Raw genomic sequence first — 13901 nt, 5'->3', positions numbered from 1 at the left:
TCTTGAGTCCGAATCCTCTGTCGTGTTTCTCTGCGGTTGTCCCTGCGGCGCCCCAAAACGACATCGTTTTGGGGTAAAATTTCAAAAAAAAAAAAATGATGCAAAAACACAGAATCAGAAGAGGGAGAGGGAGAGGGAGAAGGAGAAAGCACGGGGGAGAGAGAGAGAGAGTGGAAAGTAGCCTTAAGCAAGCACCTGGGCTACAACGACACCACCATCGGATTCAACCCCTATGGCGATCTCTGGCGCAACCTCCGCTACATCACCACCATCCAGATCTTCTCCCCTGCCAGCCTCCACCACTTGTAATGTTGAACCAGATCTGAGAGATTCAGATCGAAAGGAGGTCTCAATCAATATGTATATATATATATATATATATGTATATGAAATTGTTTTCAAAAGAAGAAAACCATGGTTTTTTCTTATTTATTTTTTTTCATGGTTTTTTCGTCAATTATTTTCTGTTAGTGCCTCTGTATGTTTATTTTCTTCTTCTTTCTCTCTCTCTCTCCTCACTCTATGTTCATCTAGAAAGAGGGGAAACTCAGATTTTGAAGAGGGAGGGAGGAAAAAAAAATTAATATATATATATATATATGTATATGAAATTGTTTTCAAATATTGATATGAGTTTGAAATTTTATATGAATCTGATCTTTGAAATTTGAAATTGTTTTCCTTTCAAACCCACTTCGAAAACTTCATGAGTTTGATCTTGAAGTTTTCAAACCCACTTTGTTTTCAAATATATGTATATATCCCAAAAAAAAAAAAAACCTTCATGAATGAACCCACTTTGTGTGTTTCAAAAAAAAAAAAAACACAAATGATGAAGTGAAAGAGAAGCTGTGTTTCAAACCCACTTTGTGTTCTTCTCCTCTCTCTCTCTCTCTCTCTCTCTCTCTCTCTTCCCTTGTTTTCTTCTTCCTCCCCTCCCTCTTCTGATTCTGTGTTTTTGCGTCATTTTTTTTTGAAATTTTGCCCTAAAACGACGTCGTTTTGGGGCGCCGCAGGGACGGCTGCAGAGAAACACGACAGAGGATCCAGACTCTTTAATCTTTGGCCCCTAAAAATTTGGTCACTAAAAAACATTCCTGGTTGTACCATATTGGCACAGTCAAATAGGAGGCTTCCATGTGGCACAAGGGGCCCATGAAAAAGGATTTGAGTTTGGGTCAATTTATGGCGTAAAGATCCTCTAGAGTATTATCTCTAGAGTCATCTCTTGCAGTGAAAGATAAGGAGCCGACACGTGACCACTCACCAAATTAAGGGTTGGGATTTAAACTCACCAAAACAACACTGTTTTGGTGAGTAATTTGAAAATAAAATAAAATAAATAATTCAAATTTCTTTTGTTTGTTCTGGGTTTCACTTCTATCACCAACCCATTTCCTAAACCTAACCCCACTTCGGCATAGCCTCCCTCGCTGGAGCTCTCCCAGTCGTCGCCCGCCCATTCTCAACGATTCGTCGCCTCCTTCGTCCTCACCGTCTGCCGTCCACATTGCTTCTCTCTTCCTCCTTTCATTGTCCTCCCCTTGAAGCAATGGTGCCTTTTGTGATATAGCAGAAAGAAGGAAGGGACTTGAGACAAGAACAACAAAACAAACATAGAGTGAGAGAAAGACAAGAAGAGAGAGAGAAGGAGATGTTACAGTTGGTGGAACAAAAAAATTCTTCGTTTTTACAGATCGAACATGAGAGAAAAGGGACTGAGAAGTAACTTCAATTGATGTTCTTAGATTAACCTCAGCATCACCAATTCATCGATTTTCTTTGTCATTATCAACCAAACCCATCAAAAACTTTCAAATCAACACTCATTTAGAGTCCATTTCCTCATAAATTCATATGGGTTTGCTTCCAAAAAAGCTCTCTCAGCATCAAGGTATATAAAACCTATAGAGGTTTTGAATGTTTCAGGATCTGTAAAATTTATGTTTCTTAGATACCCACTAAGAAATAGTTTATATTTGACAAATTTTCTTTTCTTTCGTGTTATTTTATTTTTCTGGGTTTGTGAATGATATACTTGGAATGTTCAAAAATTTGATTTGGGTATTTCACAAAGTTTTCATTTTCAATTGTTGAAAACAGTCAGAAATCAATGTTTTAAAAGGATTGAACCAAACTGGTGGTGTGTAATTAAGAGAAGGTTTGAAGTTGAAGATTTTTTGGTGGAGGAAGGAGGGGTGGCGGTTAGTGGAAGAAAAACAAGCCGGAGATGGCTCCGGCGGTTGAGAGAGAGGAATCCGACGGTGCTGGCAGAGAATCCAAGTCCCTTTCTCACTCTGTTTTTGTTTTGTTGTTCTTCTCTCTCTCTCTCTCTCTCTCTCTCTCTCGGTGATGGAAGTGAAACCCAACAACAAAAGAAATTTGAATTTTTTATTACTTTATTTTTTTTTCAAATTACTCATCAAAACGACATCGTTTTGGTGATTTTATATCTTAACCCTTGGTTTGGTAAGTGGGCCACGTGTCGGCTCCTTGTGTTTCACTGTAGGAGATGACTCTAGGAATAATACTCTAGAGGATCTTTATGCCAATTTATGGGGCCTAGGTTTGATTTCGAGTCAGCCCATATACCAAGAAAACCATTGACTTGAGAAAGATTAAAGGTAAAATAAAAGGTGGCTGTAGGAGGTTGTTGGTGGTTGGTATGCAAAATATTTTATTTTTCCTCAGTATGACTACAAGATAGAATGAAAGCAGGGCTGCCCTGGGCATAGACCCACCACAGGTCATGACTTATGACCCCTTAAAATAGATCATAAAGGGGCCCCTCCTATTATAGTTTAGTATAATATATTAGATATGTTAAGTTCAAAAAAAAAAAAAAAAAATCCAAACTAACTTAAAATAAATTAACCATTAAAAAATTAAAATGTCCATTAGAAGGGCCCATTCTCTCTCCCTATCTAATTCCTAACCCTAACTCTTAATTCAATTTTCTCAGAAATTTGAGAGAAGTGGCACAATAGAGCACTAACGAATTTCTCGAGAATTAGAGCAAGTATGATTGATTTATTTGCTTCTAAAAATGCAAGAAGAGCGAGGATCAACTAATATTTATTAATTGTAATGTAATGCTAAGTATTTTTTGTAATTTTGATACAAATCTTTTGTCCTTTACTTTCAAAAAAAATTTCGTTGAATGAAAAAAAATAAATATGTGAAGGGCCCCAAATGATTTAGTGATATTTATTAGTTGATTATTGGTTTTGGACCCCGAAAATCTCAGGGTCGGGCCTGAATGGAAGGCAGTGAGTTGGACAAGAAAGAAGCAAGCCACCTGTCCCCAGGGCGGAGGGACATGGGGGCGAGGACGTGCCTCTCCTGACTTTTCAATTTTTTTTTTTTGTTTTTTGTTTTTTTTTTTTTTTTGTTTTTTGGGGTCTATGTTGTGTAGAGTGTGTGTATATTAAAGATGAAATTTGCTACTCTCAGAGGATGCAATCACCAGTGCCTCTGGCATTTTTTTAATGGATATACATATGAGCAATGATTGAGTGGGTCCCACTCTCACAATATCCTACAAATCTGAACCACTCATAATGTAGAATCCATATATATATGAGTGGGCTCCACACATACATGGAGAGCCAGGATCACTTTGGGAGGATGGGGTCATCTCCAAATGGACCCCAAACATTTTTGATATATATATATATATATAGACAGAAATTAGTATTTAATAGGATTTTACCATGTATCTCTTTGTACGCTGATTATAACACAAATAGGTTAAAAATTAATTTTTTAATTTTTTATAATAAAACAGAGAAATAATATAATTAAAAAAATTAAAAAGTAAAAAAAATTAACTTTTAATGAATTTTCTAAAATAAACCTATATAGTGGTATATGTACCCTCGATGGATCTGTTGTTAATTATGAAGATTATAAATTTTATTCCTTTCCATTTTAAAATATTAATTTCTTATTTTATTTTTTATTATCTTTAAATATTAATTATTTTTAAAAAGATAAAAAAATTAAAATAACAAGAATTTTTTTATTTTGCTCTTATTTTAAATTTATTAATATTAATATACATAAAAGCATGAAATTGATGTTCCCCAAATGGATGATACATTTGTACACTACAAGAAAATGCACTTTTGGTGACTAAAGTTTTAGTCGCCAAAAGTAAGGTTTTTAGTCGCCGTAGACTTTTCCCGACTAAATATTTTGGTCGCTAGATTTGTTGCAGGAAAACGGCCGGGGAAGGTTTTGGCGACTAAAAAAAATTTAGTCGCCGAAAGTCCTATAAATGGCTACTAATGTTTTAGTAGGGAAAAGTATGAGGTATTGGCGACTAAATATTTTTTAGTTGCCAAAAGTCATAAATTGGCGACTAAATATTTAGTCGTCAAAAGTATTCAAACAAAATGAATTTTCATTTTTAGCGACTAAAACTTTTAGTCGCCCAAAGTATCATTTATTATTAGCTACTAAATATTTAGTCGCCAAAAAAAATTAATTTTCATATTTTTTTTAGCTACTAAACTATTTAGTCACCTAAAGTCTCATATATTTTTTACTACTAAATTTTTAGTCGCAAAAAAATCTTTGGTTATTTTTGGCTACTAAATTTTTAGTAGCCAACAAGTTTTATTTTGTTTTTTTGGCTACTAAACATTTAGTCACCAAAAACCTTATTTAGTGTTATTGTTTTTATTTTTATTATCATTAATTTCTGCACAACCTGTATTTATTTCGTGCAACCTGCACCCTGTATATAAACAAAACAATACATATGTCTATTTCTATTTCACTTTCAACCATCCAAAAATTTGGTCTTGTAACATCAAATTCTATACAAACCAAATATAATCCAACCCAAAATAATAATTCCATACAAACAGATAATCATACAAAAATGATGTCCTCCGTATACAAAAAAGAAATATCCACTAGTAATCTATACCACCAGAAAATAACTTCATCTCTGTTGGATCAACAACTATTACAGTAATTGGTAGTGGAAAAGCTCGAGTTTGTAAAAGTCTTCCAGTAACAAGGTCCCATACCTACAATACGAAAATAAGTCATTTCGAGAAACAAAAATACTCTTGCTAGGAAGATATTATTATGAAACATTTAACATAATTAAGTAACCTTATATGTGCCATCGAGGGAGCTTGATAAAAAAATTGAACTTGAGCTTGATAAAACATTTAACAAAAATACTTATGCTAGGAAGATATTATAAAGAGCTTTTTCTTTGTCAATTCTTGGACTAGACTTTTTCATTAATATAATCATGACATTTACCTAACCAGTACTAGATGCATATGATTAATAAGATAGGAAAAAGTAAGAAATGTCTCACTCCAAAAGGATTTAGGGATATTCAGGGTAAACAAGAAAAATCGAGCTAACTCAAGAAGATAATGATTCTTACGTTCAGTGACTCTATTTTGTTCAGAAACTAGTTCAACATTACGTCAATTACACCAGTGGCATCGGCGTTTGGGCTACCTTTCCTTTGGTGTTTTAGAGAAGCTATTTCCTAACTCAGTTAAACATTGCCATAGGAACAGTTTTGTCTGGGATGCATGTGAATTTGCAAAACATAAACACTTTGTTTATCCACATATACAATCTACAGATTTATATAGAAATAAATATAATATAAGTTCTTATCACCAGATACTAAGTCAACCACAAGCAAGATAATAAACTAGAAGATATCTAGCACCTGTCCTAAAAACATAGATTCTTCCATCTGATAAGCCAGTTTCAGACACAAGTTGATTGAAAAGCCTGATAACAATGAAATTGGCAATGGGCTAACTTCCCGCATCACCATTAGCCTCTTAGTTGACTATAAGTTTGATCCAGGTAACAACTCTTGAACTCCAGTAGAGGTCAACCAATTCATCACTATTTCACAAGCAGGTTGTGCCATGGTGTAAGACACAACCCAGAACATACCAATTGATCTATCATCTAGGTTTATGTAATCCATCATGCGATCCCCTTAAACAGAAACAAAAATGTTAAAAGGAGTTAATGAAGAATCATATAGAGACATGACATTGAATTAATAAACAATTACCAAAATAATGCTTCAGAGCCAAATGCAAAAGATGATATCCCAAATATGGAATATCAAATCCTGCTCTTTGAAGTAAAAGGCTAAAACAAATAAAGATTAAATGAATTAAAGTTATAGCATATATCCATAGTTTTACAGTTTAAGAAAATAAAAGTAAAGTAAAATCTGATAGAGGCAAAATCATGCCAAACGAAGTTGGGGTATGGTTGGAGCAAATCCATCTATAACTTGCCCCTACATCCATCACACTAAGTTAGAATAAAACATGTGTTCTTAAGAAATGTTGGTCTATAGGCTATCATCAAATTATGAAAACAAGTGAAAAGTTTTTTTCCATAGGGATGGCAATTTAACCCTTCAGTTAAGAACCCGTCCCTTCTGGGACAAGCTTCCAAAGGTATTAATTGGATTAGAGCCAGGTAACAGGAATAGGATTGTAACCCAAACTCGGTTTGGGGTGGGGTTGGGAGTCCCTGCCCCAATCCAAGTATACATAACAAAATCACTTAACAACCACTCTACCATCATGGAAAAACAAGTACCCTTACCCATGTGCCTACAAACTAAAGCAAAACATTGGCATCAAAACATATTAAAAATGCATCAAAACTAACAAAAACACTATGAAACATACAAGAACCATAAGTTGTTTCAACACTTATCAGGAATCCCTAACAAAAGTTGTCTTTGTTTCTTATTTTGTTATTAGAAAAAAAAAAATGTAAACGAAGGAAATATTTCACTATTAATTGATCATATAAGAATGCTAAAATGGAGAAGGGGATAACATTCCGTCATTTGTCACAAGTCCTATTTGGCATGGGAAAGGTGTTCGTGTCGGCCACACGGCGGTTCGGGGCCTGTTTTCAATTTTCGCTCCCGAAATGCCCTTTTTCAACTAAGTTTCGGGCGTATTCAGCTCTAAATCGCAACATATGGGTCCAAATATAATTCCGTCAGTTGTAACAAGTTATATTTGGCATGGAGAAGCTGTTTGTGTTGGCCACACGGCGGATCAAGGGCTATTTTGAATTTTCACCCCCGAAATGCCGTTTTTCGACTAAATTTTGGGCGTATTCGTCTCTAAATCCCAACCTACGGGTCCGAATAACATTCTGTCATTTGTCATAAGTCCTATTTGGCATGGGAAAGGTGTCGTGTCGGCCAGACGGCGGTTCGGGGGCTGTTTTCAATTTTTGCCCCCGAAATGCCCTTTTTCGGCTAAGTTTAGAGCGTATTCGGCTCTAACTCCCAACCTACGGGTCCGGATTACGTTCCGTCACTTCTCCCAAGTCCTATTTGTCATGGGGGAACTGCTCATCTGAGCCGCACGGTGGTTCGGGGGCTGTTTTGATTTTTCGCCCCCAAAACGCCCTTTTTCGACTACGTTTAGGACGTATTCGACATTGTGTGAGACAGACAATTACCCGCCAATACATTTTCATATCCTATTTAAAATACATGCAAATTCAATTCATATGACAAGCTAATTAAGTAAATTCGTGTCAAACTAGGGAGAAAAAAAGATAATTAACCAACCAAATAAACTAATTAACTAGCAAAAGGCTTTTCAATGGAAAAATTTTCACTGTGGGGAGTATGTAAACCAATCCAATATAGCAACCATTTGAGTCAAAATCAAAGCCATAAATGCACACCCACAGCCATACAAACAACACCGATATCTTTTCCTCATTAAAAACGTAGATAACATACCTATCCCATAATCCACACCTTAAAGCCTTACCACTAATAGCAGTTCCCACCATCATTTTGTGAGGGCCCAATTCCAATCCACTATCATAGAAAGAAACAAGAAGGCAGCATAATTAATATCATATCTTCATACAAATAAATACAATGACAGCATAATTAATGCTTCATCACTCTTGCAACTGCAACTCTATTTCACTTTTCTAGCATAGATTTTCCATCTCACAAAATTTAAACTACTAAATGCAGTTTGAAAGTAACAGTACATGACAAAGTACAAGCAAACAAACAAACAAATCCTTTATTATAAGAATCCAAATGGAAAAGCCATAACTTCCCAAACCAACAATTCATGGGGGGCCAAAGAAACAGAGTGAACTCAAAGTAGAAGCAGAGAAATAGAAACCAAAAATATTGATAAAAGCCATTAATGGGAAGCTAGAATTAGAGCAACAAGTGAATGACCCAATAGAGTATTATGCATTAGAAATCATACCTTCTGACTATTATACATTAGAAATCATATCTCCAATGGATGAACGAGAACTATCTATCACAATGAATCATTAGACATTCCACCTTTCCTCACAAACTTTGCTTTTTTAAAAAAGCTTTTTTTTACAAAAAAGAAAAAAAAGGAAAAAAAAAGAAGATAGATTTTTTAAAAAGACCTATTGAAGTCAGGGCATAGTAATACAATATTGCCTTTTCCTTTTACCCATAAAAAAATAATAAAAAAAATAAAAAAATAAAAGAGTAACTGACCGTTTTAGAAAGGTTGCAAGCCTTCAACCTCAGAACCCTGGAGAAGTCATGGATTTTAACTTGTCCACTGTGAAAAAGGATGAAAATAGAGATAAAGTTGTCTTGCATTGCCGCCAATTAAAACACTATTGATATAACATGAACTTAGATGTATTTGGACAAACTCAAAAAGAAACTAAAGCATTTTAGTGTTGTAGAATTCAATTAGGACAACATTCATCATATTTAGATATACAGTATGAATGTTCAGTTTAGAAGCAGTACAGTATATTATTGTGGTCACAGTAACAATTAACTTGAGCTCACATGTACTCAAATAATGTGTAAAACAAAAAAACAGAATATTCACAACAACAGCAGGTTTATCTAGTACAACTAATATACAACACATTGATGTTGGAGAATAACCAGAAGCACTCATGATTAGCATTAATTCCAAACTTTTCGGGGACTTGACATATGTAGGAAAAATGAAAAGAAGCAATACCATATTCTTTCAGATTAAACAATGGCATATCTAAAATGATTTGATGCAGCCACCAAAAAGCCCACATTTGCATCATTTGCATGGATGCAACATTAATTCAATGGAAGCATTTATTTTCTAAAATGACTTCAATTTTTTAGAAAAAAAATAAAATAAAAAATACACAAGATATAACAAAGAGAAAAGAAAAGAAAGAGAAAGAAAACCCTCATCACTCATCCATGATTCAAACACCCTATCCAATAATCTTATGTTAGAGAATGAAGGAAAGTTGACAGCATTGCGCAACTTGCATGAGGAAGGCATGATGGCATTTAACAGCCAAATGAACAACTCGAACAACTTTAATCAGAAGTGTAATAATAATTGTTCCTTGCGAAGACAATCAAGGCATACATGACATATAAATGTAAAATATGAACATCACCAAAATTAACAATTCAAGCCAACATATCTGGAATCTGCATTCATGGAAAGAAATGTATCCAGGAAGTCCATACCTTCCAAATTGCTTAAATGGAATGTCTGGCAAACAAGAGAGGTAAATCCAATTCAACATTCCTTTCAGTTGGGTAATTACTATGAAATTGGAGGTAATCCATTCACAATGAACTAGAATACTGTATACAAAGAGATGAATTTGATTCAGATGATCAATACAAAGCCTTTCATTGCACATCAGATTACAAAAAAATTATTGCCTTTTATTTTTTCAGAAATGTTTAAGATAATCTGTGGTAATCAAATTATGTGAAACTTTTCCCCGCCCCTGATTGCTTAAATAGAGCAATAGATTGCTTAAATAGAGCAACAAAAGTTTGGAATTAAACACAACTTGGACCTCATATGTGCTTCAAATGTAGAAAAAGAGTAAAACCCTAAAATGATTTTATCAAAATCCTACAGCATCAAAAATAAAATAAAACCCTAGATCCAAGATGGTGAAATAGGGAAATAGAGGAAGAGAGATAGAGAGAGAGAGAGAGAGAGAGAGAGGGAGAGACCTGAATGTGGCTGGGAGGGGGGCTGCGATGGTGAGCGACGGTGGCGAGAGCCGCGATGGTCAGCGGCGGTAGCGAGAGCAGTGATGGTCGGTGGTGGAAGTTCAATGGTAACTGTTAGTAGGGATGGTGCGTTAGGATGGTGTGGGTGAGGTTTGCTAGTGTTTGACACAGAAGTGTATATCGTGTGTCTGTGTGTGTGAGAGACAGAACAGAGTGTAAATAGATCAGGCACCAAAAATAATTTGTTTCCCTCTAAAACAAATATTACAACTTTTAGCAGCTAAATATATTTTTGGTCGCCAAATAACAATAAAATTCTTTCTTGGCGACTAAATTTTTTTTTTGTCGCTGAAAATAAGCATTTGGCGACTAAAATTTTGGTCGCCAAAGGTAAACAAATTTTTTTTTATTTTTCATTCGGCGACTAAATGGTTTAGTAGCCAAAACTCAACATACAGTAACTAAGATTCTTTTTTGTCGCTGAGAATAAACTTTTGGCGACCAAAATTTTGGTCACTAAAGGTAAAAAATTAATTTTTTATTTTTCTTTCGGCGACAAAATGATTTTAGTAGCCAAAACTTAATATACGGCGACTAAAATTTTTTTTGGTTGCCAATTCTATCATTTTTAGCGACTAAAATTTTTTTTAGTCGCCAAAAACCAACATACCCCAACTAAAAAAATTTAGTAGCTAAATATTTTACTTTTGGCGACTAAAAAAATTAGTTGGTCACCAATACCAATTTCATAACTTTTGCCGACTAAATTTTTTTTAGTCGCCAATTTTGGTCGCCGAATGTGCATCTTGTTGTAGTGGTAGTTTGAGGAAGAAAAAGGTGCAATACTCAAGAAATTACAGACTTACATCACTATCGCGCTAAATTATTCTACACTGTTTTGGATATGCAAATTCAAAAACTAAATGCTCGTTTCACTGAGTCAAACACCGAGTTGTTACTTTGTGTGGCACATTTGAATCCATTTAACTCTTTCTCTAGTTTTGACAAGAACAAGTTAATTCATCTTGTCGAATTTTATCCCAAAGAATTTTCTTTAGTGGAGCTCATAGTACTTAATGATCAACTTGATATATATATATATATATATTATCAATATGCTATCCAGTAGTGAGTTTTCAAGGTTGAATAGAATTGTCGATCTTGCTAGGAAAATGGTGGAGATTGGAAGAGACAAAATATATCCATTGGTGTATTTGCTCTTGACTTTAGCATTAATTTTACATGTTGCAATTGCTACTGTTGAGAGGGTATTTTCAACTATGAATATTGTGAATAATCGGTTGCGGAACTGAATGGGTGATGAATGGATGAATGATAACTTGGTTGTCTACATTAGGAGAGATATTTTTTTATGGCATTGACAATGATACTATCATGGAAAGATTTCAAAAAATGAAAACTCATCGGAGTCAATTGTAAAAGTTTAAAATTAAAAACTTTTTGTAATGACTATTAATTTTTAATGTTTAATATTAACTCGAAACATTATTATTATGTTATTGTTATTGATTGGAGGAAAAGAAAATTTGAGATTATAATTAATAAGTGCTCCCCCTATATTAAATTTCTGACTCCGCCACTGTCTATCTCACTCTTCGGGGTAACTAAGCTGCTAGAGACATTTACATGCAGTGGATAAATTCCCACACTACCTACATCCTCATATATAGTTGCATGAACGAAGATCATAAAGCATGGGTGAAGTCATAGCTAGAGATGGCAACGGATGGGACTTGGATTGGGCCTCTCTTATCCCACTCTTACCTTCATTTTTGTCGCTTGTTCCCACCCTTGACTTGACCCTTATAAAACTCTCCCCCATCTCCACTCAAACCTGTAAATGTAACTTTCACTCTATCGGATCTGTAATACAATAAAAAGAATAATAATAATATTAAAAATTAATAATTAAAACTAGAAAAGAATATTTATAATTAAAAAATTTATATATTGTACACATATTAAAATTATATTATATTTATAACGTAATAGAAATTCAATAATACATGGATATTATATATTTTCTATAAAAATTTAACAATATATTATACACATTACATATATGTGCAATATTATTATTTATTTATTACTATATTTGCAGGTCGGGTAGGGTTCAGGTAAAAAACATTTTCTCCCTGTCTTTGACCTAAACCTAATTGGATTATTCAAACGTTTTTCTAAATCAGACGTTACCCTATTTAACTACCTGAACCCATCCCATTAAGGGCAAAGAGAGTCGAGAACCGGACGGGTCAAGATATTTTGTCTTCCTTAGGCATTGGGGATAAATGGGAGTATTGAAGAGTGGGAATAGAATGATTAGCATGGTTTTAGCCCCAATCCACGACCAAATGTGGTAAGTGGATGGTTTTAGTGCATAATGGACATGTGACAAAAATTGAAATGTGGGACAGATGGCAAGCCATTAGCAGAGATATCAAGATCAAACGCCCATAATTTATTTTCCACATCATGAATTGTGCGACTATTTTTTATGTAGAACAAACAGAACCTTCTACAAAAACTTGGCACATGTAGCATTAACGTTCTTCCTTGATGGGCTCCTTGGCTCATTTGCTTGCCTCTTTTTGCCTGCTAGTTTTTTTGCTTTTGGTGGGTTCAGTTATTGGCAACCAATTTGCACATACTCATACATGTCTGGAGCTAGATGTTTCTTGTATGCATAAGTGACCAAGTACCTACACTAGTTGTAATATTGATGAACATAATCTTCTAGGTTCTCATGATTGATTTGAATGGCATTGATAGCATGACAATAAGGCATACTCTCTTGTGATTACATGTCTTAGTGCTTAGATCAACTATGTACCTCCTATCATAATGATCAACCTCAAATTTTGGTTGCCCACACCATGTTGCAAAGCAATTCTTAGATTCCACCTTGAACTTCTCAAGCGTCTCATGAATGTTAGGATAAATGCCACTAACATATTTTTCCATTTCATTCTTCTTAATCTGTATTCTCTTTATTAATTTCTTTCTTATCCACTTAAACATAGAGATTATTGGCACATCTCTACCTTCTAGAATGTAGGAATTAAAAGACCCACTCATATATATATGTGTGTGTGTGTGTGAGTGTATACATATGTATATATAGTATAAAACTAGGATTTACCCATTTCGGTTTAAATTTTAAAGATTTCTCCCTCAAATTGATCAACGAGATTTGAATTTCAAAGTTTGGTATTCATAGTGGCAAAGTCCTAATTTTTGCTCAAACCCTAAAATGTTCAGAATTCAAGGAATGATTGCATATTTGAGAAATTGATGTTTTTCTTAGAAATTATTGACCCGTGAAACTATTGAATATTGTTGAGAATTGTTGAGAATCATGAAAGTATTAGAATTATTGATTTAGTTATTCTCTCATATTGCCATTTATGGAATACCTTAATAGAGATGACTGTTTTGACAATCGGTGGAGGATTATATTGTTATGTTGTAGAAATGAATTGGAATTAGGAAAAATTGAAACCGTTTGCAAATCATGTATTGAATTGACATTTTCATGCTTTTTCCCATGTATATCATTGGTGGATTATAGGCCAATCAGCTTGGTGAATTCAGGCGTACAAGATTCTAGCCAAGATTTTGTCTAGGAGATTGAAAAAGGTAATTCCTAGTCTAATCAATAAGGTTCAAACATCTTTCATTACAGGAAGGTGTGTTCTTGATGGGGTTATGATTGCTAATGAGGCCATTGAATGGTGGAAATCATCAAAGCATAAAGGGGTGATCTTGAAGCTTACTTTGAGAAGACATATGACTCGATAAATTGAGATTTTTTTTTGTTTTCAATGATCTCTAACATCAGGTT

The 13901-nt window shown here is 34.3% G+C and overlaps 1 long non-coding RNA gene across 1 annotated transcript; it reads right to left on the bottom strand.

The window, feature by feature from the left end:
- Positions 1–4748: 4748 nt before the first annotated feature.
- On the bottom strand, positions 4749–10269 carry LOC114302302 (uncharacterized). Its single transcript, XR_014361553.1, has 5 exons — positions 10040–10269; positions 8549–8615; positions 7818–7867; positions 5711–5991; positions 4749–5039 (listed from the first exon to the last, which is right to left on the bottom strand). It is a non-coding gene; the product is annotated as an uncharacterized LOC114302302 (long non-coding RNA).
- Positions 10270–13901: the final 3632 nt, after the last annotated feature.

Source organism: Camellia sinensis, chromosome 2 (genome assembly GCF_055761805.1).
Source record: "Camellia sinensis isolate YWXY chromosome 2, ASM5576180v1, whole genome shotgun sequence".
Classification (NCBI taxonomy): Eukaryota; Viridiplantae; Streptophyta; class Magnoliopsida; order Ericales; family Theaceae; genus Camellia; species Camellia sinensis.
The sequence above is the reverse complement of the archived record's forward strand: the minus strand, read 5'-3'. Positions and strand labels throughout refer to the sequence as shown.